At 44.2% G+C, this 22,144-nt stretch overlaps 1 protein-coding gene across 22 annotated transcripts in view; it reads right to left on the bottom strand.

The window, feature by feature from the left end:
• Nucleotides 1-22,144, bottom strand: part of Znf536 (zinc finger protein 536) — a 466,964-nt gene that overhangs the window by 424,336 nt on the left and 20,484 nt on the right. Inside the window, exon 1 of one of the 22 annotated variants that reach the window (XM_052759994.1) lies at nucleotides 11,159-11,370. The exons of the other annotated variants lie outside the window; for them this stretch is intronic. The gene's annotated coding sequence lies outside the window, so the exon portion shown is untranslated. Of the gene's footprint in view, nucleotides 1-11,158; nucleotides 11,371-22,144 lie in introns of those variants that run through there. 22 annotated transcript variants of the gene reach the window in all.

The following is a 22,144-nucleotide window of genomic DNA, read 5'->3' as shown; positions in this document are numbered from 1 at the left end:
AATGACTATGGAAAATAAACAGTGTTCTCTCTGAAAGCCAGAACCTGCTAGAAATGGACTCACCTCCTACTTCTGGCCTGTCACAGTGTGGGTATGAGCCACCTCTGTGAGTGGCTTGTTGCATGCCAAGTCACAGACCTCAGGCTGTGGCATCTTGAGAAGGACAGTCAGAAGCAGGGTACCAATGAATGTTACAAGCCAGATGCACACAGACACTCCCATGCCCTGGCTAACTAGCCAGAAGACACCTGTATTTGACAAAAGAATGAAACTCTAGTAACAACTTATTTGTTCAGATCCAAATATCTAAATCTCAGGTATCCACAAGTGATTCCTACAGACCTACCACCTCAAAAGCAACCCGCTCGCTAACCAGAGAGGCTGAGTCACTTGACAGCTCCGTGTGGTAGGATTCCCTCTCTCCCACCCACCGCCCCACCTACCTTCCCTATCCCATACCATTAAATTATGCTGGGATTGACCAGTGTCCCCACCAATCCGTGGACACTTGAAACCTTTCACAAGTCCCATCATTCAACAGGTCCCCTCTGGCCACCCACTTCATAAGGCCTTATGCTCAGTGGCCTAGCTACAGGAGTCTGTGCTTCAGGGAAATTCTCAGGACCACTGGGATTCAAGAGACTTGCCAAAAGAGAGACACAAAAAGCCACACTTTGCCTAAAATCACATGCTAAATTGGGTCCCTGGAGCACTCCTCCACCTTGCTCAGGAAAAGCCTCCTGCTTCCTCATGTTTAGCACATGCCATGTAACCTGAGCAGGAGTCCCGTGTTGTTTCCGTGAGTGTTTCCCATCAGGATCATAATTATATGCACACTGTTTGACTTAGAAACATTTGCAAACGTGTTATACATGTCCACAAGGCTCACTCCAGCACCCAGGAGCAAAAAAAGTGGGGAGGGGGAGATAAATGCACCCTCTCTTGGGGACCCCAAGGTCAGTGAGATAGGGGAGCCCCAACTCACACTGGGACTTTCCTGAAGAAGAAAACCTCCCCATCACTTGCGACTGGAGCAATGAGGAATGTCCTCTTCATCTGCAATTTATTTCCACCAAGTACTCTAATCATGGGAAGTACTTTTTGCTGTTTAAACAGCCGGCTTGTTTTTACAGGTCAAGAGCATAAATAAAACAGTCAAGTTGGAAAGTAGGAAAGCTCGTCTGCAGGAGAAGGAAGTAGTTTCTGAGTGTCCGGGTTTGTTCCAACACCAGGCAACTCCCGGGAGGCAGCTTTGCTGCCTGCAAAAGCCAGACACAGGGCAGCCAGCCTCATGGGAGGGTCAACAGCTCCCTGCCCTCTTGAACTTGGAAAATCCTTCTGGGGAAAGACTGGGGCTGTCAAAACCACAGCGGAGCTATACCATTCTATATGTAGAGTTTCACAGTGAACATATAAGCCACTTATTAAAAAGTATGGGTGGGAACAGGCTAACACTGACAACCTAAGCTGTAACTGAGACATATCATCAAGTGATAACTACTAGTTGATCAGTTCTCAGTTGCAAAGGATCTTGGAAAATTACAAAGACTTGAAACCAATACATTTAAGATGGATAATATCTTCTTGGTTGTAGGGAGAACAGAGGATGAAAGAAAAAGAGGGAAAAAGGGAGAACAAAAAGGGGTAGAGATGGGGAAAAAGGGTGGGAGGGAGAAAAGAAAAAAAATCACTACCTGTTTTCCCTACCTAATCACAGAGATATTGTCTGTCAAAATGGGTATCATAACCAAATAGGCAAACTTCATTTGCACACACACACACAAACAAACAAACAAACACACACCACAATTGCTGATAATGCTGAAAAAGAAAAGGATAGAATCATGAAATCATGTCAGCCAGGTATGGTGGTACATACCTGTAATTCCCCCACTCAGTAGGCTGAAATGGGTCTGTCACAAGATCTACATGGTGAGTTCCAAGTTTAGGATGCCTAGTGAGAGGCTATCTCATAACAGCCAAAAATAAAAATACAAAATATTTTAAAAATCAGCTATGGGTCAAGACCAGGGCCATTGGAGCTGAGAAATTGGATTCAAGTCTATCCAAGAAAAACATTGCTTAGCAACTTCAAGACTGGTGATGACTTCCTGTATTTACATGAGATGATTAGGTTCACCTGCACAAGCCAAGACACAATGGGTCATTAGCTACAGAGGGCCAGCGCCAGAACATGGATCCACCATGCCTCCCACGATGCCAGGCAGAGGACACAAAGAGAGGCAGGGCATGTAGGAGCTGAGGACCACAATGAAGCCTCTGGACCCCATTTGCATTGCTACCTGTGCTTTTCTATTTTTTCTATTTTTCCTTTATTCTGCATGGGCTAGTGCCCCCAGCCCTCCCCCCCTTCCCTTTTTATCAAACATCCCTAATGTAGTGATAAAATGAGGAAGAATGAAAGATTATTATAAAACAGGACTTTTATGGCTTGCGTCTAAGGCACAGTCACACTGCTACATATATTTTCTCTAAGTAATCAGGAATGTATTGGTATTTTGAAATTATGTATCTCTAATAACACAAAAGTACTTAAGAACAGAAATAGACAGTAATGGAAAATGCAGTCAACTGTTGACAACATATAGAATTTCTGAAAATAATTTGCAGAGAACAGCACGGCAGATGACTCAAAAATTTTCACAAAAATATTTCTTGCCTCCGATAGTCCAATGTAATTCATTTTCTATCTCTGTTCATTAATCATTGTTAAAATTAGTGATCCATTTCTTCCACTCTGCCATCTGCACTCAGCTTCGTAACAAACATGACACCTTCCTGCATAATAAAACCTGACAACTACTCGGATGCATTTCCAAATAGCTTTCTGCACATTTGCACCTCTATAGCCGATTCCGCTGTCAGACAAAAGTGGATTATTTAACCAGAGGACTTTCTTTATCAATTCTGAACACAGATGTGAGTGTGTGTGTGTGTGTGTGTGTGTGTGTGTGTGTGTGTGTGTGTGTGTGTGAAAATATGATCAAGGAAAAAATCCATTAATTTTAATTAAAATAGCTTTTTTTCCCCCTGCCTTAAGTAGAAGTGTTTAAATCCAGGTTACACCAGCCAGTATCACTCCCCAGAACACGGCTGGAAGCCTTTTGCTTGAAATATGACGTTTACGTAAATAATTCGTGGCTTCATCTTGTAAACTTTTCTAATAAAAATGATCTTGACATTCCAACCTCCTTAAAATTTTTTTCATTTTAATATCCTGCTCTATTTTGTTTTTCAGTCTTTGATCACAGAATTTCAAATAAATATTTTTTAGGCAAAGACAAAACAATCAAAGAGCAGGGAGATACAGATGAGAAATACCAATGAATAATTAAACACATGCCAACCGTTCCCTTGGGGAAGCCACGACTGGGTCCAAACCACAGGAAGAATCCCTGGTCTTCTTGGACGGCTGGCACATGGTGCCACCCCTCTGGCTGTAATTCATGGTCTTTGGGGATGGAGATGAGGAACTGCACACTGGAACCGTCTCCCCACTGACTGATGGAGTGACCCCTATGCGCTCTGCAGAAAAGGCAGGGCATCCCTGCATCCCTTTGCAGATGGAAGGTGGCAGGGTACTCCCAGATGAGACCAAGGTGAAAATAAAAGAATGCTGCTTGGATTTCTTGACTATGTTGGCAAGGCTACCTCCTCTCTCCCTGCCCCTTTCTCTGCATGTGGCAAGCCCTAAGTGCAGACCTCAAAAAACCTGAAGGGAGGCATCTCTAAGCAACCCCATCTCCTCCTGTGTGTCCCCCCAGCAACCTACCCAGCTCTGTGCCAGGGAAGGTGAGGGCTGTGCTAAAGTCCCCCACACTTGGGCCCAGCCCCCATGAAGCTTGTCACAGCAGGAGGGACAAGATTGTGCAGATGTTTCTAAACCAAGGCAGAATGACAGATGCTCCATGGAGCAGGGAGACAAAAGGAGGAAAAGGCACCTGACCTGCAGGAGGTGGAGCTGTAGAGGCAAGATGGTACCAGGGCTGATCAAAACATCAACAAGCCAAGTTGAAAAGCAGGCAGCAGGGGCTCCTGAGGACCGGGGCATGCTGGGGCTAAACCCAAAGGTGGAACACCTCATGAGGCTAGAGCAGCTGTCCCCATGTCTCCAGTGGACATCAGGCCTGGGCACAGAAGCCACACTGATGAAGCCACGAATTCATAGCAAAGTTCAAACATTATCAGAAGAGGAAACTTTTGTGCTAAATGGCACTTTACCACTGAGCTCCAGCCTCAGCCTTGGGTTTTTGAGGCAGTGCCTCACCAAGTAGCCCAGGCCAGCCTGGAACTCATTATAAAGGCCTATGAAGCTCATTCCTGTTAACCCAAGTCTCTTGATCCTCCTGCCTCAACCTTCTGAGTGCTGAAATCCCAGGCCTGTGTCACACTGGTCTTCTTCCTCCCTCTGTGTTTCTCTGTCTCTTTGTCTTTCTCTGATACACACACACACACACACACACACACACACACACACACACACACACACACACACACAGAGAGACAGACAGACAGACAGACAGACAGACAGAGGACTACTGACAGGGCAGAACTTTCTGCCTAGCCCCGCCCCTCAGTTTATCTTCCTCTGTCCTCACAGTCTGGTGTGGAGCTTGGAGCAGATCCCCCAACTAAGCCTGATTAGAATGAGAACAGTCAAAAGACAAACTTTGCAAAAATCAAGGTTTAAAATAGAAATAGCAACTGACCCTCAGCTGCACTGCTGCCGGCTGGGACAGTGACAATAGCGACTCTTTTGTTAAACTTCCCTGTGAGACATGCTCAACAGACTGGGGTGGGTGTGGGTGTCTGTCTGTCTCTTATGAGAGAGTGGGAGAAAGGTTTAAAATAGCCATGGCTTAAGAAAAGAAAAATTAATTGCAAATTATCATTCACCCCTTAGCAGCCAAAATATCTGTTGATTCCTTTAACATACACAAGATCTAAATCAACCCTATAAATATTTCAGAACTTGAAAGCTTCCATTTTGGCCCTGGCCCTGGACAATAACCTCTCTCTCTCTCTCTCTCTCTCTCTCTCTCTCTCTGTCTCTCTCTCTCTCACACACACACACACACACACACACACACACACACACCCCAGTTGAAGAGGGAATGCTAGGGGCCAGGGAAAATGCAAGCCCCTCTGCAAGTCATTGTCTCCTGGCCTCCAGCTCCTCTAGGCTGGAGTTCCCCCTTCCCTCACAGGTCTGCATCCTGACACATTCAATTTCGGGTTATCAGCACATCTGAATTCAGAATACTGATGGGGATAGAGGGCAGGCCTCTCCGGGCTGATTAGCACCGTTTAAGAAAGCTTTCGCCAGCCGGGCTTCATTGGCTGGGAGTGCCACCATGGTGGGTGGCCTTTCTGTATTAGAAGTCAACATGGAGCTGTCGAATTTGAATTAAATATAGACAAAAAGAAAGATCTGATTATGCTTATTCATAGCTAACCTTTCAAGTTCACCAGGCTGCCAAACTTGGAAGAAAAACTGAGAGTTTCTTTCCTGGATGGCTGAGTTGCTGAGTCTTATTTTCTTGTGGAGTTTTTTGGTCTAGCCTAAAGTGGTGCTTGTGTGTGTGTGTGTGTGTGTGTGTGTGTGTGTGTGTGTGTGTGTGTGTGTGTGCATGTGTGTGTGTCTCTGTATGTATGTGTATGTATGTGTGTGTCTGTATGTGTCTGTGTCTGTGTGTATATGTGTCTCAGCCTAGGAGTTTCTAGAAAGATGCTTCAGAAGGAAGTCAGGGGGCAAGCTTACTTACTTGGAGGTATACAACAAAGGGAAAGTGAGGTCTAATTGTGATCTATGAACACATGAAAACATGCACACTTAGACTTGTGACTACAGGACCTGTCTGCTTTCAAAAAAAGTAGCTGAAAACTTGATGAACACAAACATATTTTTGATGTGGGGCTGAGTTGGGGAATGGGTCAGAAAAGACCTCACCGTCCAGAAGGGTAGAGACAGGAGGTGGAGAATAGCATCTTCCTTCATGGTCATTGTCACCTTTTATCTTTATATATGGTGGTGAGACTCTGAAAATTTGCCACTAGTAGGTATCAGTGTTAATTCTACAGATGAGGGCACTGAGGATCAGATCACCAGAGACCCCAGGTTCCCAAGCTCCAGGGCAAAACCCCATACATGCTTTCTAAGATCACTAGGCTGGCTCTGGTACCCACAAATAGGCCAGGCTATGATCCCTTTCAGTTAAATAACTAATATTTACTGAACATTTATTATGTGTCAAACACTGTGTGAAATCTTGAGTCATCTTCTCAGGCCTATCCCTGTTACCCTGGAAAATCCTCCCTTGCAGGGTTCTCTGCCATACAGAAGTCAACTCCAAATGTGCCTGTCCCTGAGCCCCACTGATTGACTGGTCTCCCAGCATACCTATCTGTCTCTGAGAGGTCATTTCCATGGAGTTGGTGTTATCCCTCCATTTGTGTGGGGACAGGGGCAGGTTTATGGGAAACTTAAAATCACATCTCAGCCTCCTTGGAGTCATCCTTGAAAAGTTCCTGGGATTGAACTAAACAAACCCAGCTAGTCACCGGACAGAGGAGTTGGTTTAATATGAGCAAGGCAGAGTTAGAACATCCATTCTGTGAGTGAAATCCCTACCACTGTAGGAAATTGACACTATTGCTCTGCCATTAGTCACCAACCACACAGGTTTCTCTGAGCATTCATCAACCAAGGAGCTTGGAAAGCACTGGGGTGCTTTCACAGGTCCCTGTAAGATGCTTCCAGGCCCTGGCCAAGCTGTTTCCCTGAGCAGAGTGTCACTGCAGACACACAAAGTAGCCAAACTCAGAAGCGCAGCCCTCCCAAGCCACAGCCATGAAACAAGAGAGCCAAGCACAGCCTGCAGCCTGGTACCAGACACAACCCTCCGGGTGACTGCAGAGGCAGCACAAGCCCTAAGCTTTGACTCAATGCCACTTAGCAAAAGGGTTTCTATCACTTTGATCCCTCAGGGAAACTCAATGGGACCACTCTATGACAGCCTCTTTCTTGTTTTTAAGAACCTGCATCCCAACAGGAAGTGGATGGGAGAGCAGAGAGGATGCTGAGGTCTGGCCCTCTCACCTTGGCTCTCTCAGTCCAAGGAAGAGAACTGGACTCTGTTCTTATTTAATTGCTCATGGATTGGTGTTGTTTTTCCTTTATGAAATCCCACCAGCGCCATCTAAACCAAACTACATTTCAGAAGAGGGTGAACTGGGTTTTCTTCACTAGCTTTGAACCTGTGGACCTCCCACAGTGCCAGTAATTGCTTTGCCAACAAGATACAGAAGAGCACCCTGAACAGCATGAGGCTTGAAGGATGGGTGGGACTCCCGTTAACAAAGCGCATACCCTAAGGTGGCTTCCTTCTTCTGCCTGGGGCAGGAGCTGCATAGAGGAAGCCTGAGCAACATTCCCACATCTTTCTCCACCATTGTCTCTAGGACACCTGAACTTAACACTTTGCTATAAATTAATTTTAAATCAAGTCATTTTTTAAAACTTACTCTCACCTTGAAAAATAACAACTGTGAAATCATAGTTAGGATACGTTAGTTATATTTCTCTAATAGGATTTAAGATACCCAACTTTTAAAACTTAAAATCCATGTATCATCTAAAATTGCCTAACAGAGTACAAGCTTCGCTGGGAAAGACCTCAGCTGGTACCCTTGAGACATGGCTGGATGAGATAAGCCAGGGACCCTATGGTCTGTGCAGAGAGTCTCAGTGTCCCTAGAACAGGACTGAGCCTAGGAGTACTGCAGACATGTCACCAACTGTCTAAGCTGGCTCTTCCTTCTCTGGAGTTGAAGCTATGTGGACTTACCAGAGTCTCAAATATGGTGGCCACAGCTGATTCTCAAGCCCTAACTCTAGGACTTGTCCCCACCCCTTATCATTTTCCTCTATACTGGTTTTGTGTGTCAACTTGACACAAGCTAGAGTCATCAGAGAAGAAGGAGCCTCAGTTGAGGAAATGCCTCCAGGAGATCCAGCTGTAAGGTATTTTCTCATTTAGTGATCAATGGATGGCCCAGACCATGGTGGATGGGGCCATCCCTGGACTGGTGGTCCTGGGTTCTATAAGAAGGTGGACTGAGCAAACAATGGGAAGCAAGCCAGTAAGCAGCACCCTCCATGGCCTCTGTATCAGCTCCTGCCTCCAGGATCCTGCCCTGTTTGAGTTCCTGTCTTCAGTGATGAACAGCCACGCTGAAGTGTAACCCTTTCCTCACCAAACTGCTTTTTGGTCATAGTGTTTTGTCACAGCAATAGAAGCCCTAACTAAGACACTCCCCTTATCATTTTCCAGCCCAGAGAAAGATTCTCAATAGCAACACAGTGAATAGTCAACAAATTTCCTTACCATTCCATCTTAAACTTACCATCAAATGTATCAATCATTGCCAAGGGAGTTCTAGTTGCAAAAAGCATGGGTTTCAGCAGTTAAAAGCTCTGGCTGCTCTTTCAGAGGACCCAGGTTCAACTCTTAGCACCTATATGATGGCTCACAACCGTCTATAACTCTGGTTTCCAGGAAATCTGATACCCTCTTCTGGCCTCTGCAGGCATTGCATACATGTGGTGCAGACATACATGCAGGCAAAACAACTATACACATGAAATTAATAATAATGGTAATAATAATAATAACTTACAAAGAAATAAGCAAATGGCCAAGACATCAAGAGTGGGTAGCCTCCTGTCTCCACCACTAGCCCTTCTTTCCCCATGCCTCCTAATCACATAACTCTACCTTCTGTCAAACATGACACAGGCATGAACTCCATCATGGTAAGACTCTTCTTTCCCCACTTGCAAAGTTTAGACAAACAACTGTGGGGACTCTGTGAAACATGGGTATTTGCTGCACACCAGAAGCAACAGCCAAGTCCCCCAGTATAGACAGGGAGATGCTTAACACCCACATGAGACAAGATGCAGAAGTCACAGATCAGTCACTCCACAGCTGACCTGTAGCAATACAGAAGGCAGAACTCCCCAGAGTTCATGCATGCATAAGATAAATACATTTAAGACGTCAGTCACCTCTACATTTTTCAATATCCTGCTATCAAGTGATGAACGAGAAAAAAGCCACCCCCATTTCATATGCCCTGAGGCAGTCAGCTTCACCCTGGAGTGTGCATCAGAAACCTCTGGAGGGCTAGTTCACACACAGGCCAGATCACCAGAGACCCCACCATTCTGACTGCAGGGGCATGAGAATTTGTATTTTTCACCAGTTGCCAGGTGACCTCTGCCCTCTCTAAGCAGGTTCACACTTAGAAAATCATTGCTCTGTTCATCTCAGGACCCTGCTGCTGTACGGACAGACCCACATCTCTGCTCCCCACTATATCGCTCTGGTAATGTGAGATTTCTGATCATCCGAGGAGTGCGAGGTCTTTATTCTTTAAAGTGTAATCACCCATATATGAGAGCATCAGAATATAAATGACGCAGAAAAAGCAAAGAAATCGGATGCCAGTTCCCACTCTGTGCAAATCACCACCTCCCCTCCCCAGAGCCGCAAATAAAACAAGACAGGAGAAGTTGAATTGTTGCCAGTTTCTCTTAGATTTACCCAACAGCTCCCAGGCCTAGCCCCCATCACACAGCAACTCTCACCCCTCATCAAAGAACCTTCTTTTTACAGCAGATGGAGACCATTACAGAAATTCACAACTAGTCACAGTGCAAAGAATAGCTGACTGTGGGGTTCCCGTCCTCAGTTGATACCTCTACAGCACAGCCCCTACCCCTAAGGCTCAAGAAACACCTCAGAAGACAGGGTGAAAAAACTGTAAGCGCCAGAGGACCAGGGTGTCTACTGTGAGGTAGTATCTTCTGCCTATGACAGGAAAATTGCACCCATGATATCTCAGCAATATGGTCTCCTGAATATGACCAGCACAATGACAATACCAGTTGACATGCCAATGTGGATGAAGGAAGTCTCACAACACCCTACCCTTAGATGAAGAGCTACAGGCAATGAATGGTTCTAAGAGAGGAGACTGCCAGTGTTCTCCAAGGATGAGCCCCCAATAGGTTATCCAATCCCAAGTGATTAGCTCTAAACACACATACATAGGAACAACACTAAATGGATTCAGCAATGCGTGCGTGCGTGTGCGTGTGCGTGTGCGTGTGCGTGTGTGTGTGTGTGTGTGTGTGTGTTGTGTGCGTGTGCGTGCACATGTATGTAACAATAATAATTAAAGATGAGGTCATGAATTTGAGAGGGAGTTGGGGGACATGGGAGGAGTTGGAGAGGGGCAGGAGAAAGTAGAAATGATGTAAATACTGTACTCACATACTGAATTCTCAAAACATTAAAAATTAAAATAAAGATTTAGCCCAGGAATCTATGTTGGCTTTAATGCATGCTACACAAGAACAATCCTGAAAAGAAAATTCAGAATAGAACCTACCTAACAAGCCACTAATATCAGGAAAATGGACATTTATCAACCATTCATGTATCCAATAATGCTGACCTACTAAGAAAACCAGAACACTCTCTTATTCTAGCAGAGTCTTCCATCCCAAAGGTATTTTCAACTATATATGAAGTATGAAACAATCCTACAATATATACTTTATTATTAGATACTTTTTTCCAGAAAGGCCTCTGAAATGCCCCCATCAATTATGTAAATGTTAAGCTCCAGGGCTATATCTGGTATGAGTGTGGTTTCACTCTTTACTCAGTTCATCAGGAAGACAGAGTTAGTTCTGTTTTTTAAAGTCCCTTCTGTTACCAGTTGCTGGTGACACTCCCATAGCCAACTTCCTCCTGACACCAACAGCCTACCTCCTTGTCCTATGAAGAGAAATTTCACAGCCAAATGATCAACAAGGAGAAGCCCTCCACACAATGAGTAGATCCAAGCGAGGATCAGAAGGGATACAGAAAGGAGTGAAACATCCTGTCCCTCTGTCTCAGTTCTGAGAGCCCAATGAAACTAGTAACAGGATAGTCTGCTCGAAGACAGAGTGAGAGAAAAGACGCTCGCTGACTCCAGATTCAAGCTACTGAGTTTACACAAAGAAACAGGTATCCACCCAGACACTTTGACACTTTGACCTCCATTTAGAGATGGGTCTTACCAGCTAGCTGACCAGATCCTGGCCTTGCAGGACTTGCTCTCCCTCCCAAAAAATGGCAGCCTGCCCTGGGAGGCAAGACATCTCTACATTCAAGGCGGGTAGTCTCCGGCACCATTCTGTTTAGCTCTTCACTGTAAACAGAGTTGACCCCAAGCTGGTCAGCTGCTAGCCACATGGTGGTAATGAGCCCGAGAGCCCGGAGTTCACAATTATTTCGGATTTACTCTCTTCCTGATCTTTCATTTTATCAGCAAAAACATCCTCTTGGCAATGAGGATGGAGCTAAAACTTAAATTTAAAAAAGAAAAGGAAAGCCAAGGGAGAGCCCACGGAAGGCATGGCACATGGAAGTAGGATATTCAGACCTCAGACTTGGCCTTGGCCTTTCACTGTCTTTTAACATTAAACATTTGCCCCACCTTCGAAAAGATAAATGTGGCTTTTGATGACAGCCAATGTTATCTGAGGATTAAAATAGCCCTCTTGCAGTGCTCAACATTAAAGTCTTCCGCGTTTGCAAAATTGCAAACAGATGCAACTCAAGTACCTGCAAACGATCTGCCAAGTCCAATTTCAAAAGGGAGATTTCAAAATATGTGGAAGTCATTAGGACATGTATTATTTTTGCAATGAATAGGCGCCAGGAGTGTCTCAAGGAGCAGATGGGTGCTACTTTGTTTATAAAAGATCAACAGAATATTCGGCTGTAAATGAAGACATATAAGCTATATGAAACAATTATGGTAAAATGGCGAACATTTCAAAGCTAATTGTAATGGTCTTTTAAGATCTGAATTCCTCATTTCTTACTGCATGCTAAAATATCATTTTAGTTTTGGGTCTTGATTGATATAATTACCAAAATGACAGAAAATTAAAGTAAATGCTGTCAGTTTTACTGTTGTAGATGTTGTCAGTTTATCACTTGTTTACAGTGGCACCAATACTGATAAATGAATATTTTTCAACATGAATAAAAAATGTGACCTCCATCTCCCGGAAATCTTCAAGAAGGACAGCCCTGAACGCAAATAACGCAGACAGAGTGAACCTCAAACCGCATTATCACAGACTTCCAAATAGCCTCGCTCTTCCTGAAGCCCAGCTTCAAAAAGCTTGTTAATAAAAATCTTCACAATAAGACAGAGGCAAAACAGAGCTCTCAAATGCTACGATCGTCCAGGTCCCTGTGTGCCTGTGTCACTGCCCAAGCAGGATGGGGTTAAACCTCTGTTCCATTTGCCTGTTTTATATTGGTAATCATGTGAATTAGATAATTACTCATGGAAAATGTGATTAAACATACGTCGCTATTGCCAATACCGAATCACGAAGACAGGGCATTGCCGCGAATTGCTTTTAACATAAATAGCAAACTGGGCTCGTAAAAAATGTCCAGTTAGGCCAATATCTGATGATAGATGGGCTGATCCTATGACTTGCAAAGAAGAAAATCCCATATAGGCAAAATGAGGAGTCACATGACACACCCTGGGTCCACATTTCCACACAAAAGACTTCTTTGCTCGGGATGCATTTAAAATGTCAGCAAGTCCTGCAAAGTTGAGCCTATGTCCTACAATTAAGTTTCCTTGGGAACTGCCATTATGTGGACTGCAGGAATACTCTACTCACATTTGTAAGTTGAAGGGATATTATAACAGGGCGGGGCACGAGAATTTAGGCTTAGAGGAAGCAAAGAAGAAATTTCCCAAAAGGAAGAACAGAGGCAGCTCTGAGCCTCCCAGGTCCAGTTCCCTTAATCACCCCGAGTGAGGAGCCATGGCAAGGGAGGCTGTGGGCTTCAGCATTTCCTACCTTCTCCAGCCTCTCCAGAAAAGCTTTCTGTAAATCTTTCAACCACGCACACATATTCTCCCATGACAGGGTCCTTGCAGACGGAGATCTGCACCCTACAATCACTGATGAAATTTGTATTGACTCCAAAATCAAAAGTAATGAGAAGAAAATTGGTTCACAGCCTGACCCGACAGTTCCAGACTGCTGTATTGAAGTTACAAAAAGACATTTTTTTATTGTCTCCAGATTTCAATTAACGACATCGAGCCACCCCATCCTCCCATTATTAGTTTGAACAGAAGATCAGATTTTAGAAGTTTCACTAAATTAATTACTGTAACAGTATCTTGCCTTTCTGGAAACCCTCTGTGGTTGGTAAAGGGAAGACATTCTTTTTACAAATTGTGGGGTGCACAGAGTCCACCTGCCCCCATAGAATGCCTCTGTCCAAACACATGTTTCTTTAGGGTCACATATATATGTGCTATGAAATGTCATGTGCATCCAGGCTGCATCACCGATGGGCAGAGTTTTGAAGTCACAGCTCGCCTCAACTGCAACTGTACCCCTGCAAATGGCTCTTGTTGGGTTTCAGTGCCCAAGCCACAAAGTCTTATTTTCACTCCCCGAAAGATCTTATGCCATCTGCTCCCCACAAATTATTAACAGTTAGCCCTTACAAACCATCACCCTGAAAGCCACCAACGTGCGTTGGCCTCTTCACATAGAAGAGAGAAAAGGAACATATCCACCATTGCCCCTATCTTGAGTAAAAATGCAAATTATGCCACACAGTGCTAAATTATTCTGGGATATTTCATAATGTGAATTAATACCCACTAGAGGCTAAGCCGAGATCATCAAACTCATTTCACATAAGACAACGAATTTAACCATCCGTGACTCAATGAGTGAGAAGTCCCCAGATCTTAGCAACACCAGCCACTCCAAGGTGGATCATCCCTAAATACAACTGTCCATTTTAAAGACTCTTCTGTCCCTGTTAACTTTCTCCACTCTCAGCAGATAGCAGAACACTTAATAGCTGCTCAGGATGTCCGTTCACAGAATGATAAAATCCATCCCGTGATCCCGTGATGCTCAGGCTATATCTAGTTGCCGTAATGAACCCAAGTTTTTTTGTTTGTTTGTTTGTTTTTTTTAAATCCAATTTCATCAAAGTGAAAACAAAAGCATTGCAGACTTCCCAAGCTCAGCCAGTTGGGCTACCGGCTTCTTGTTAGCAAAAACAAATGCCATCGTTTCAATCTGCTTGAGGGTCCACATTCCAGTGGAGGGTTAAATGATCCTTCTTTTTTTTCAAATTTGAACAATCAAATGTAAGACAACTCTCTCAAACAGGAGGGGGAAGAAAAAAAAAATCAAAGGCTCTGTCGTCCAATGCTAAATGTATCTGTAATGAACTTGAACAATAAGACGGGCTGTCCCTGCCCTGGAATAACACTGCCCGTATGAATCCCAGGAATTTAGTGTATCTGACAGTCTCTCTCAACCACCCATAACATTCTTGCCTGTCTCACTGGAGCTGGCAAAGGAGAATTCTGTAATTGAGTGGTACAGAACATGTGCCCTCCTCGCTAGAAGATGACAGATGGATTATAAAAACTTCAAAGCCGAGCGTTTGGAGCACCAGGGGAGAGATAGTGGGTATTTGAACTCTCTGTCTTTACCCAGGAGACAATGAGGCTGTGACATGGAGCATATATCAAGGAATGGTGTAACTAGATAGACGTAATCTCTCTTTTCACTGAGTCTTTAACATTCTGTTAGGAACAAGTTTCAGGCCGGCTAAAGTGCAGCCGTCTTCATGCTAATCGTCACAGGGCCGTGGTGACATGGGCCCCCCTTTTCAATTGTGGTTCAATCAGTCTTCTCTGCAAACTGATTTTTTTTTTTAAGCAAAAAGCTTCTGCTTTAGGAAGGAGGTGGTAAAAAAAAAAAAAAAAAAGGAAAAAAAGAAGTCAAGATGAAGCATTGGTTTGGAATTATCGTCTTTTCTCTCACTAATCTGTTGAAGCCTTGTTCCCTTCCTTAGGACTAAGGAAGGGCTTTCACACAGGGCTTGTCGACCATATGCCACCAGTCACCCATCTGGAAGCTCCTCCATGGCTCACCTGAGCCCAGCAGAAGCTGTTGGTGTTGCTCCACCGGTCCCCAGTGACCCAGCCTCTCCAACTCCTCCCTTCCCTTAGCCAGCCAGGGCACACTAGCACAAGCAGTGGGTGGGGACATAGTCCCAGCCTCCTAAGACAGACATAGTCACCTCTTGTTTGGTCACTCAGCCCCAACATTTCTGCAGGAAAGAGCAAGCCAAAACAAGGCAGAAGCAATCCACAAGCAGGTCTTAAAACCCAGGCTGGGGCTTGTTTGGCAGCTCCAGGCAAACCGTCAACACAGCCCTATAAAAGAGTGAATTCCTGGTCATACACAGAATCTGCTGCAGGATCACTCACATTGATTTGATGAATTGTCAGCCCAGACTAAAAGAGAAAAAAAAAAAAAAAAACTTAAATTTTCTATGTCTCTTAAAATTTTGATAGAGGCATAAAATGGCTTATAGAATTCTAATTATAGCAATGGACTTCAAAAAATGTCTCAATGTCAGAGATTAGTGAATCAAAGGCACATTTTTTTAAATCGATTCTTCCTTCTGAATATTAACAGTATTTATCATTCACACTGCCCTCTAGAAACACCAGCTAGACTCCTCCTCCACTCCACAAGAAGGGTCTCCCTGTGCCAATTAGGCCATCAGAAAACCAATACACTCAGAGTGGTAGGGGATTGCTTAAAGGGGGAGAGCCCTACTGGGGCAGGACCATGATTCTACATCTTTTTGCTTTCTATAGCTCGACACCATCACTATCACCATCATCATTTTCCAATGACTTTCCATCCTCTTCAAAGTACAATGGACCAAATGGAGTTAAAATGGAATTTTTTTAATGAGATTTACAACAAATTTCTAAAATAACTAGACATGTCCTCAACACTGTCATCACTGGGAATCTCACTCTTCTAGTATCCCAACACTGAATCACAAATGTTATAAAAAGGTGAGATGAACAGGGATCAACCTGTCTGTACCTCCATCCATCGCAACACATTTGCTGTTTGTTGGGCGACCTAGTCCCATTCCTACCCAGCCCCTTTTATGCTCCATTATTGATGGTTCTACTATAGACACCACAGACCTCACAGGTTGGTTATGAGTATGTCTGTTTACTCAGAGGTAAGGGAGATGTGTGTCCCATATCACTCCATACAGGTGGGGAAGGAAACAGAAAAGGACAGGGGTTGATTTTAATGAGCCTCAATGATGCTGTTTTGAAAGAGATAGAGGGGATAAGGCCTGATATTCCACCCCATGGTACATACTACTGCCCCTCCATACTCTGAAATCTGTCTCCATTATTCCCCAGAGGAACCCAAAGACCCGGGGGGAACTGGTGCATAGTGCAGTACCAGAGCCAGCCAGGGCCAACAGAACTTCTAGGGTGCATTCCCCAGAAATGGAATGTATTTTTAAAGTGAAATAATTTAGTATTTTATGTTTTAGTTTTAAGACTAAACCGAGCCTTCAATAGTGAGCAGAATGTTAAGGAGGCAGTGAAGAAATGGCCTGAAAGGTCCACATGGCCCTGGTCTCCATTTCTGAATGTATTACAGAAAAGGTGAATGTGCAGCCCAAGGCCAAGACTGGACCCATTCGGGACCTGGGGACATTTCTGTGACCCTGTGTTCCAAAACCATACATGTTAATGAGAGGGAGAAAACTTCGTGAGTGACACAAGCAGCATCTAAAATGGCTTCTGAGTAGCTTTTCCACAATGCAAAGGGCCTCACGCAGAGTGATGCCCATCTGGGTTCCTGATGCCCAAACTCATCCAGAGAAGGCTCTGTGATGAGTTAGCCCACACTGTCCAATGGCAAGGGAAAACCTGAAATGCGCAAAGCACTGCTCACATTGAGAATAGACGGTACCTGGGCAGGCCCTGCATCCATCAAAAGCTAGGTCAGAGGTCTCAAGTTCAGAGAGAATCTTTAAATCTACCCCCTGGATGTCAGAAGGGCAAGTGTACTATAAGGACTCCCCCAAATTCAGACAGCAATATTAACAGCAAAAGTAAGGACACTATTTTCCTAAGTTTTTTATCCTTCATCTTTGCCCCTCCCTCCCTTTAAGAAAAGGCATGAAAACAATCATATTGGGAAAGATCTGATTTAACTTGGTCCTTACATTAACTGTGCATTTTAATGCCTTTTGAGGTGATACAGAGGAAGAGAAAACAGAGTCATCTGGGAGGCTAGTGAACCAAAAACTATCATGTGACCACATGGTACTCCACTCTCAGGCTCCAAACTCAATAACTTTCCATATCAGGATCGCTTCTCCTCAGCACCCATCATTGCAAAGTTCACTGGCCATGTCAGTCTTTTCCCAGGATTATTCCAGAAAGGGATGAAATCACTCCCTAACCACACTTGTGCAGGATCTTTCCAGAAAGGGATGAATCGCTCCTGAACTATACCTGTGAAAACAATTCGGCAATGGAAGTCTCACCCACATGTGCTCCATGCAGCTCCATGCCCCAAGAGCTCATACTCAGCGTGCCAACACAGCATAACAACCCTTCAAGCTGCACGCTAATACGTGTGTTCCTGGAGATGAAGCCCAGACTTGAGCATTGACAAGAGGGGAGAGGACTGGGGTCTTTGAAGGAGGCCCATGCACGGAAAGCCCTTTTTAGAAGTGCATTTTCATCTTTTTCTTTCACAGTGATCTTCTGCCATGGTGGAATGTAAACACCACAGGAAGAGACAGAATCGTGAATTAAGGATTTGGAAGCCTCGCTTTAGAAGTAATCTTCAAAGAATGCATACCCCAAACATCAGAATCACACAACAAGGCTCCGAGCTGCTTGTGTCTGCCTGCACAACAGCACAGGTCACACCTATGATTATCAGTTGAGTCCTGCATTGCCTTTAAAAATCAATAGAAAGCATGCCCCTACATCTCATCAACTTGGCAGGAGGGCAGATTCAGACAAGAAAGGATTGAAAAGATGTATCCCCAACATGTCACCAAGAAAGAGTGGGGAGGTTACAGTTTGGGTGTGAGATATGTGTTTAAACATTGAGCTCCCAGATGGCAGCATATTTGGAGAAAGCAGGTCACCAGAAGTGGGCCTTAGGGCTATGACCCAGCCCTGCTTCTTCCCTCAGATCTCTGCTCCCTCACCTATGGAAATATGAGGAGTCCCAGAACATACTCCTGCAGCCACGAAATCTCCTATATTTTCTTGACTATACCTCTAAAACTGAACCAAACTAAATCATTCCTCCTTTAAGCTGCTTTGATCATGTATTCTGTGATTAACATAGGCAGAGACTAGCTTTGCAGCTATGGCTCAGCTGGGTGACTTAAAAAGGAGAGGCACTACAGCCCAGGAACTTTGTGACCTGTCCCTCAAGACTTCTGTCTCCATCCTCAGAAAGGCAAACTATCCAGGCCCATCCCTATGACCAAATCTTATAGCCGTAGCCATGACATATACAGTATGGCAGTGCTGCCGGCTAAGAAGTGGATGTTCCATGGAGTCCAAGATGTAAGTTGCACCTGGCTTGGCCACCTGCTATGGGTGTCGTGTTGATAAGTCCTTGTCTGTCAAATCAGACCTGTGACTCTGCCTCTCAGAACTGCTGAAGGTTTGGTGAGAAAATACAAGGAAAGTAACCTCTGAGATATGTCCCAGTTTGTGGCACAGCAGCCTCCAATGCCATCACCCTCATTTCTAGCATTTGTATCAGCAAATGCATTTTAACAATCTGTTGCTAGCCATTTCCAAGCCCCTTGCTAGGCACTGAGTGAAGGCTTATGGAATGACAGAAAGAAGGGTGCTTTCTCCACACATGTCCTCCTTAGGAAAAATAAGACAGTGGCATCCATCCAACCAAAGACAAAGTCCACGAAATAAGTTGAACATAGTTTTGTGAGCATAGAACACACAGCATACTTTAAGGTGAAATTTGTATGGAAAGTACCAAAGTCAAATACTGAATGATACATTAATTATGCACAGCCCAAGATCTGGGAGAGGTTAAACCCCCGTTCGGCGGCAAATTGAGTTCTTTTATTTGATACGAAATCTATACACGGTGATGATTTGTCCTCAGTGCTTAATGTCACCAAACTTCGGGGGGAGGAGTGTTGAAAAGACAAAAGGAATGGCTAGACATGGATTTACTCAAGGGTACTCCTTGTTAAAAGATGAAATCTAATAGGCATCAGAAATAATGGCTCCTCAGTACCCCTGCCGGCTGAGGTCAAAAGCCAAATGCACCTGCCGCGGTATTAATAACATCTTGTCCCACTTGCTCCATTAGGGAGTTATGAAGAGTATTTCTAACTCGTGTGGAATGGGCAGTTTATAAGAAGAAAGGTTTGAAGTCTCTCTTTCCAGTTGTATGTGAGCAGGGCAGTGAGGCCTTTCAAACACCTCCCTATCTTCACATGGAAATCTAAAGACCTGTGAGCCATCCAAACAGGGTATATTCAGTTGTTGATGCAATAGAGTCCTTCAATTTGCATGGGAGGCTGTGCATAACTCATTAAGAGTCTCTTGTCGTCGCACACTATTTTCTCTTTGGTTTGAACTGAACATGAAGATTTGGCCACAGTACAACAGGTGGCCCTCTTGCACAGTCAAGAGCCAGGTAAGTTCTGCCCAGCTTTGACATATGGAACTCCAAGCGGGGAAAAAACTTATTAGGGAGTTGAAATGAAAGAGAGGATTCATGGGAGACTTCCTAATACTGTCACCACTCTGCAAAGTGACGGGTTTTGGGGTGATACATATCTGGAATTGTCTATGTGACTGTGGCCTGGAAAATATTCTAATTTTGCAAAATGTTACCAGAGTAGGACAACCTGGAGAAAAACCAAGTAGGCAGTAGGTAAGGTTTGATAGTGTTTAACCACATCTCTCATCTCCAAGTTCATTGCCTGAACTTGAAAGGGCCATGGAGAGTAGCACTTTCTATACAAATAGACTCTCCAGGTAAGACTTGGGGATCGAGATGTTAACAAGCATCCCAAATTATTCTATTACCTTACTCCTTTTTCAAGTGGGGTGACTGAGCCCCAGGTGGAGTAGTAAACTGCCCAAGCAGATAACCAATCAAAGCTTATCTATCTTGGCTGTTGTTGCCTCAGTCTTCGATTGTGAATTATACACTGTTCTGCAATGGAAGCCCTGGAATGTGTTTCCTTTCATTCATTAGGTTAAATAACTAAACACAGCAGGGGAACAGGAACCGAGAGCCTCCAAGACTCTGTAGAAGAGAGGCTGGGAGGCAGACAGAATCCCAGTGGTCAATTAGAAGAACCAAGTGCCACCCAGCCTTCTGGCAATAAGCGGGTGATAATCAGAAGTGAATGACCAAGGGTACAATATCCTTAGACTCTGTCTAAGGACCCCATTTGTTACAAGAGTTTTATTCTTCAACAGTTCTTGCTTTGTCTCACAGTGGACTCTACTCTCCCTGGAAGAGTGTTAAGGTCTTTATTTTAAGATATAATGACTTTTGTATTTTTGGTTGTGAGCCTAGGGCTACGGTGGGAGTGGGGGTGGGAGAGGATTCACTTTTCTTTAAGGGGCTGGCCACCAGGAGTTTGGTCATGCTCCAGTGACTAGATGGACAACACAAATTGGACTTATTTGTCTTTTGTTTGTTTGTTTTTTAATCCTTTATGGGGGAGCACAAGGGTTGGGGGTGAACCTGGGAGGATGGGGTGCATTATGTGAAATTCCCAAATAATCAATAAAAATATATATAATGACTTAGGGCTGTAGCTCAGTGTCAAAGTTCTTGCCCCACATATACCAGGCTCCAGTTCTGAACCCCAGCACTTCAAAAATATTACTAATACTTAGTAGAATTTAACCCCATTGACAGTCAGAAGAAAAAAACAGTTATCAGTAATAAGCAACTAAATAGCAATCTTCTTTTCTTTTTTAGCCTAACAGGCCTGTGCATAAAATGATGAGCAGTTTGGTGGGACTTGGTTCTAATTCTTTCCAGTTCTTTCCAGAAGACCCTCACTCTTGGTTGTCTTAATTCACTTACTGGAATTGTATTTCTTCCATCTCTTGTCCTAATGCTTAGTTATACATTGTTAGCCTCAGGGAACTTGCAATTTAGTTGAAAGGAGGCTATATTGATAGATGCAGATATAGATATACCTACATGTATGTATATGTATATACACACACATATATATATATGAAAAAGATATTCATGTTTTAGTTTAGTTTTCTACTAAACAAATAATATGGGTAAAAAAGAGAAATGTTACAGCATAGAAGAATTCTGTGGAACAAACAGGTGAAAATGGAGACTCTTTAGGCTTCTCATTCCTCAATTCAAACCCTTGCTGTATGTTTCTTTAGGAGTTCTGGCTTGTTGTCAACTCATGGGGAGGAGGGAGGTGAGAGTTTTGAAGACTTTCAGAAAATAGGTTCTTCAAGTTGCGGGAGCACCACCGTAAAGTTCCCCAAGATGGGAGTCACTCGGGGAACAGGATGTGACATAGGTCGAAAGTCTTCTCTCCCAGTCTGCAATCATGCTCAGTGATTCGAGTGTCTCATTGAAGCCAGTGGGGTTACTCCACCTCACTCATCAGTCAGATGAGCTGCTCACCAATCAGGGCACCAAGCCGGCATCTTCTTCGGTCCCCACGATGCCTCTGCCCAGGGACCCCCATCAAGAGCTGCCAAAGACGAGAACGCAGAGCGACTAACAAAGCTGTCTGTTAATCAGGGCCCCACACAGCTGGCTCTCAGCAGTAACAAAGAACCCAGCAAGAGCTCTCTGTGCCCACTGTACCACTGCCAGGGGTGGGGATCCCATGGTCCACCTTGGACAACATGGCACAGGTGAGGAAATAACCTCAAAGAGAAGGCCTCTATGGTCAAACCCCAAACAAGAAAGAATACTCTCGACTGGACCAGTGTCCCTGGGAGGGGAGGAAAACATTGTACTGACACTAACATACTTTTGATACAGAGGCAACTATTCTGAACTTCTAGCATTTGTGGTGACCTCTTTATGAGTTAAGAGTCAGCCACAGCTGCAGTTTTCGTCCCCAACAATGGAACAAAG

Source organism: Peromyscus californicus, unplaced genomic scaffold (assembly GCF_007827085.1).
Source record: "Peromyscus californicus insignis strain IS unplaced genomic scaffold, ASM782708v3 Scaffold_4__1_contigs__length_199733344, whole genome shotgun sequence".
Taxonomy (NCBI): Eukaryota; Metazoa; Chordata; class Mammalia; order Rodentia; family Cricetidae; genus Peromyscus; species Peromyscus californicus.
The sequence above is the reverse complement of the archived record's forward strand: the minus strand, read 5'-3'. Positions and strand labels throughout refer to the sequence as shown.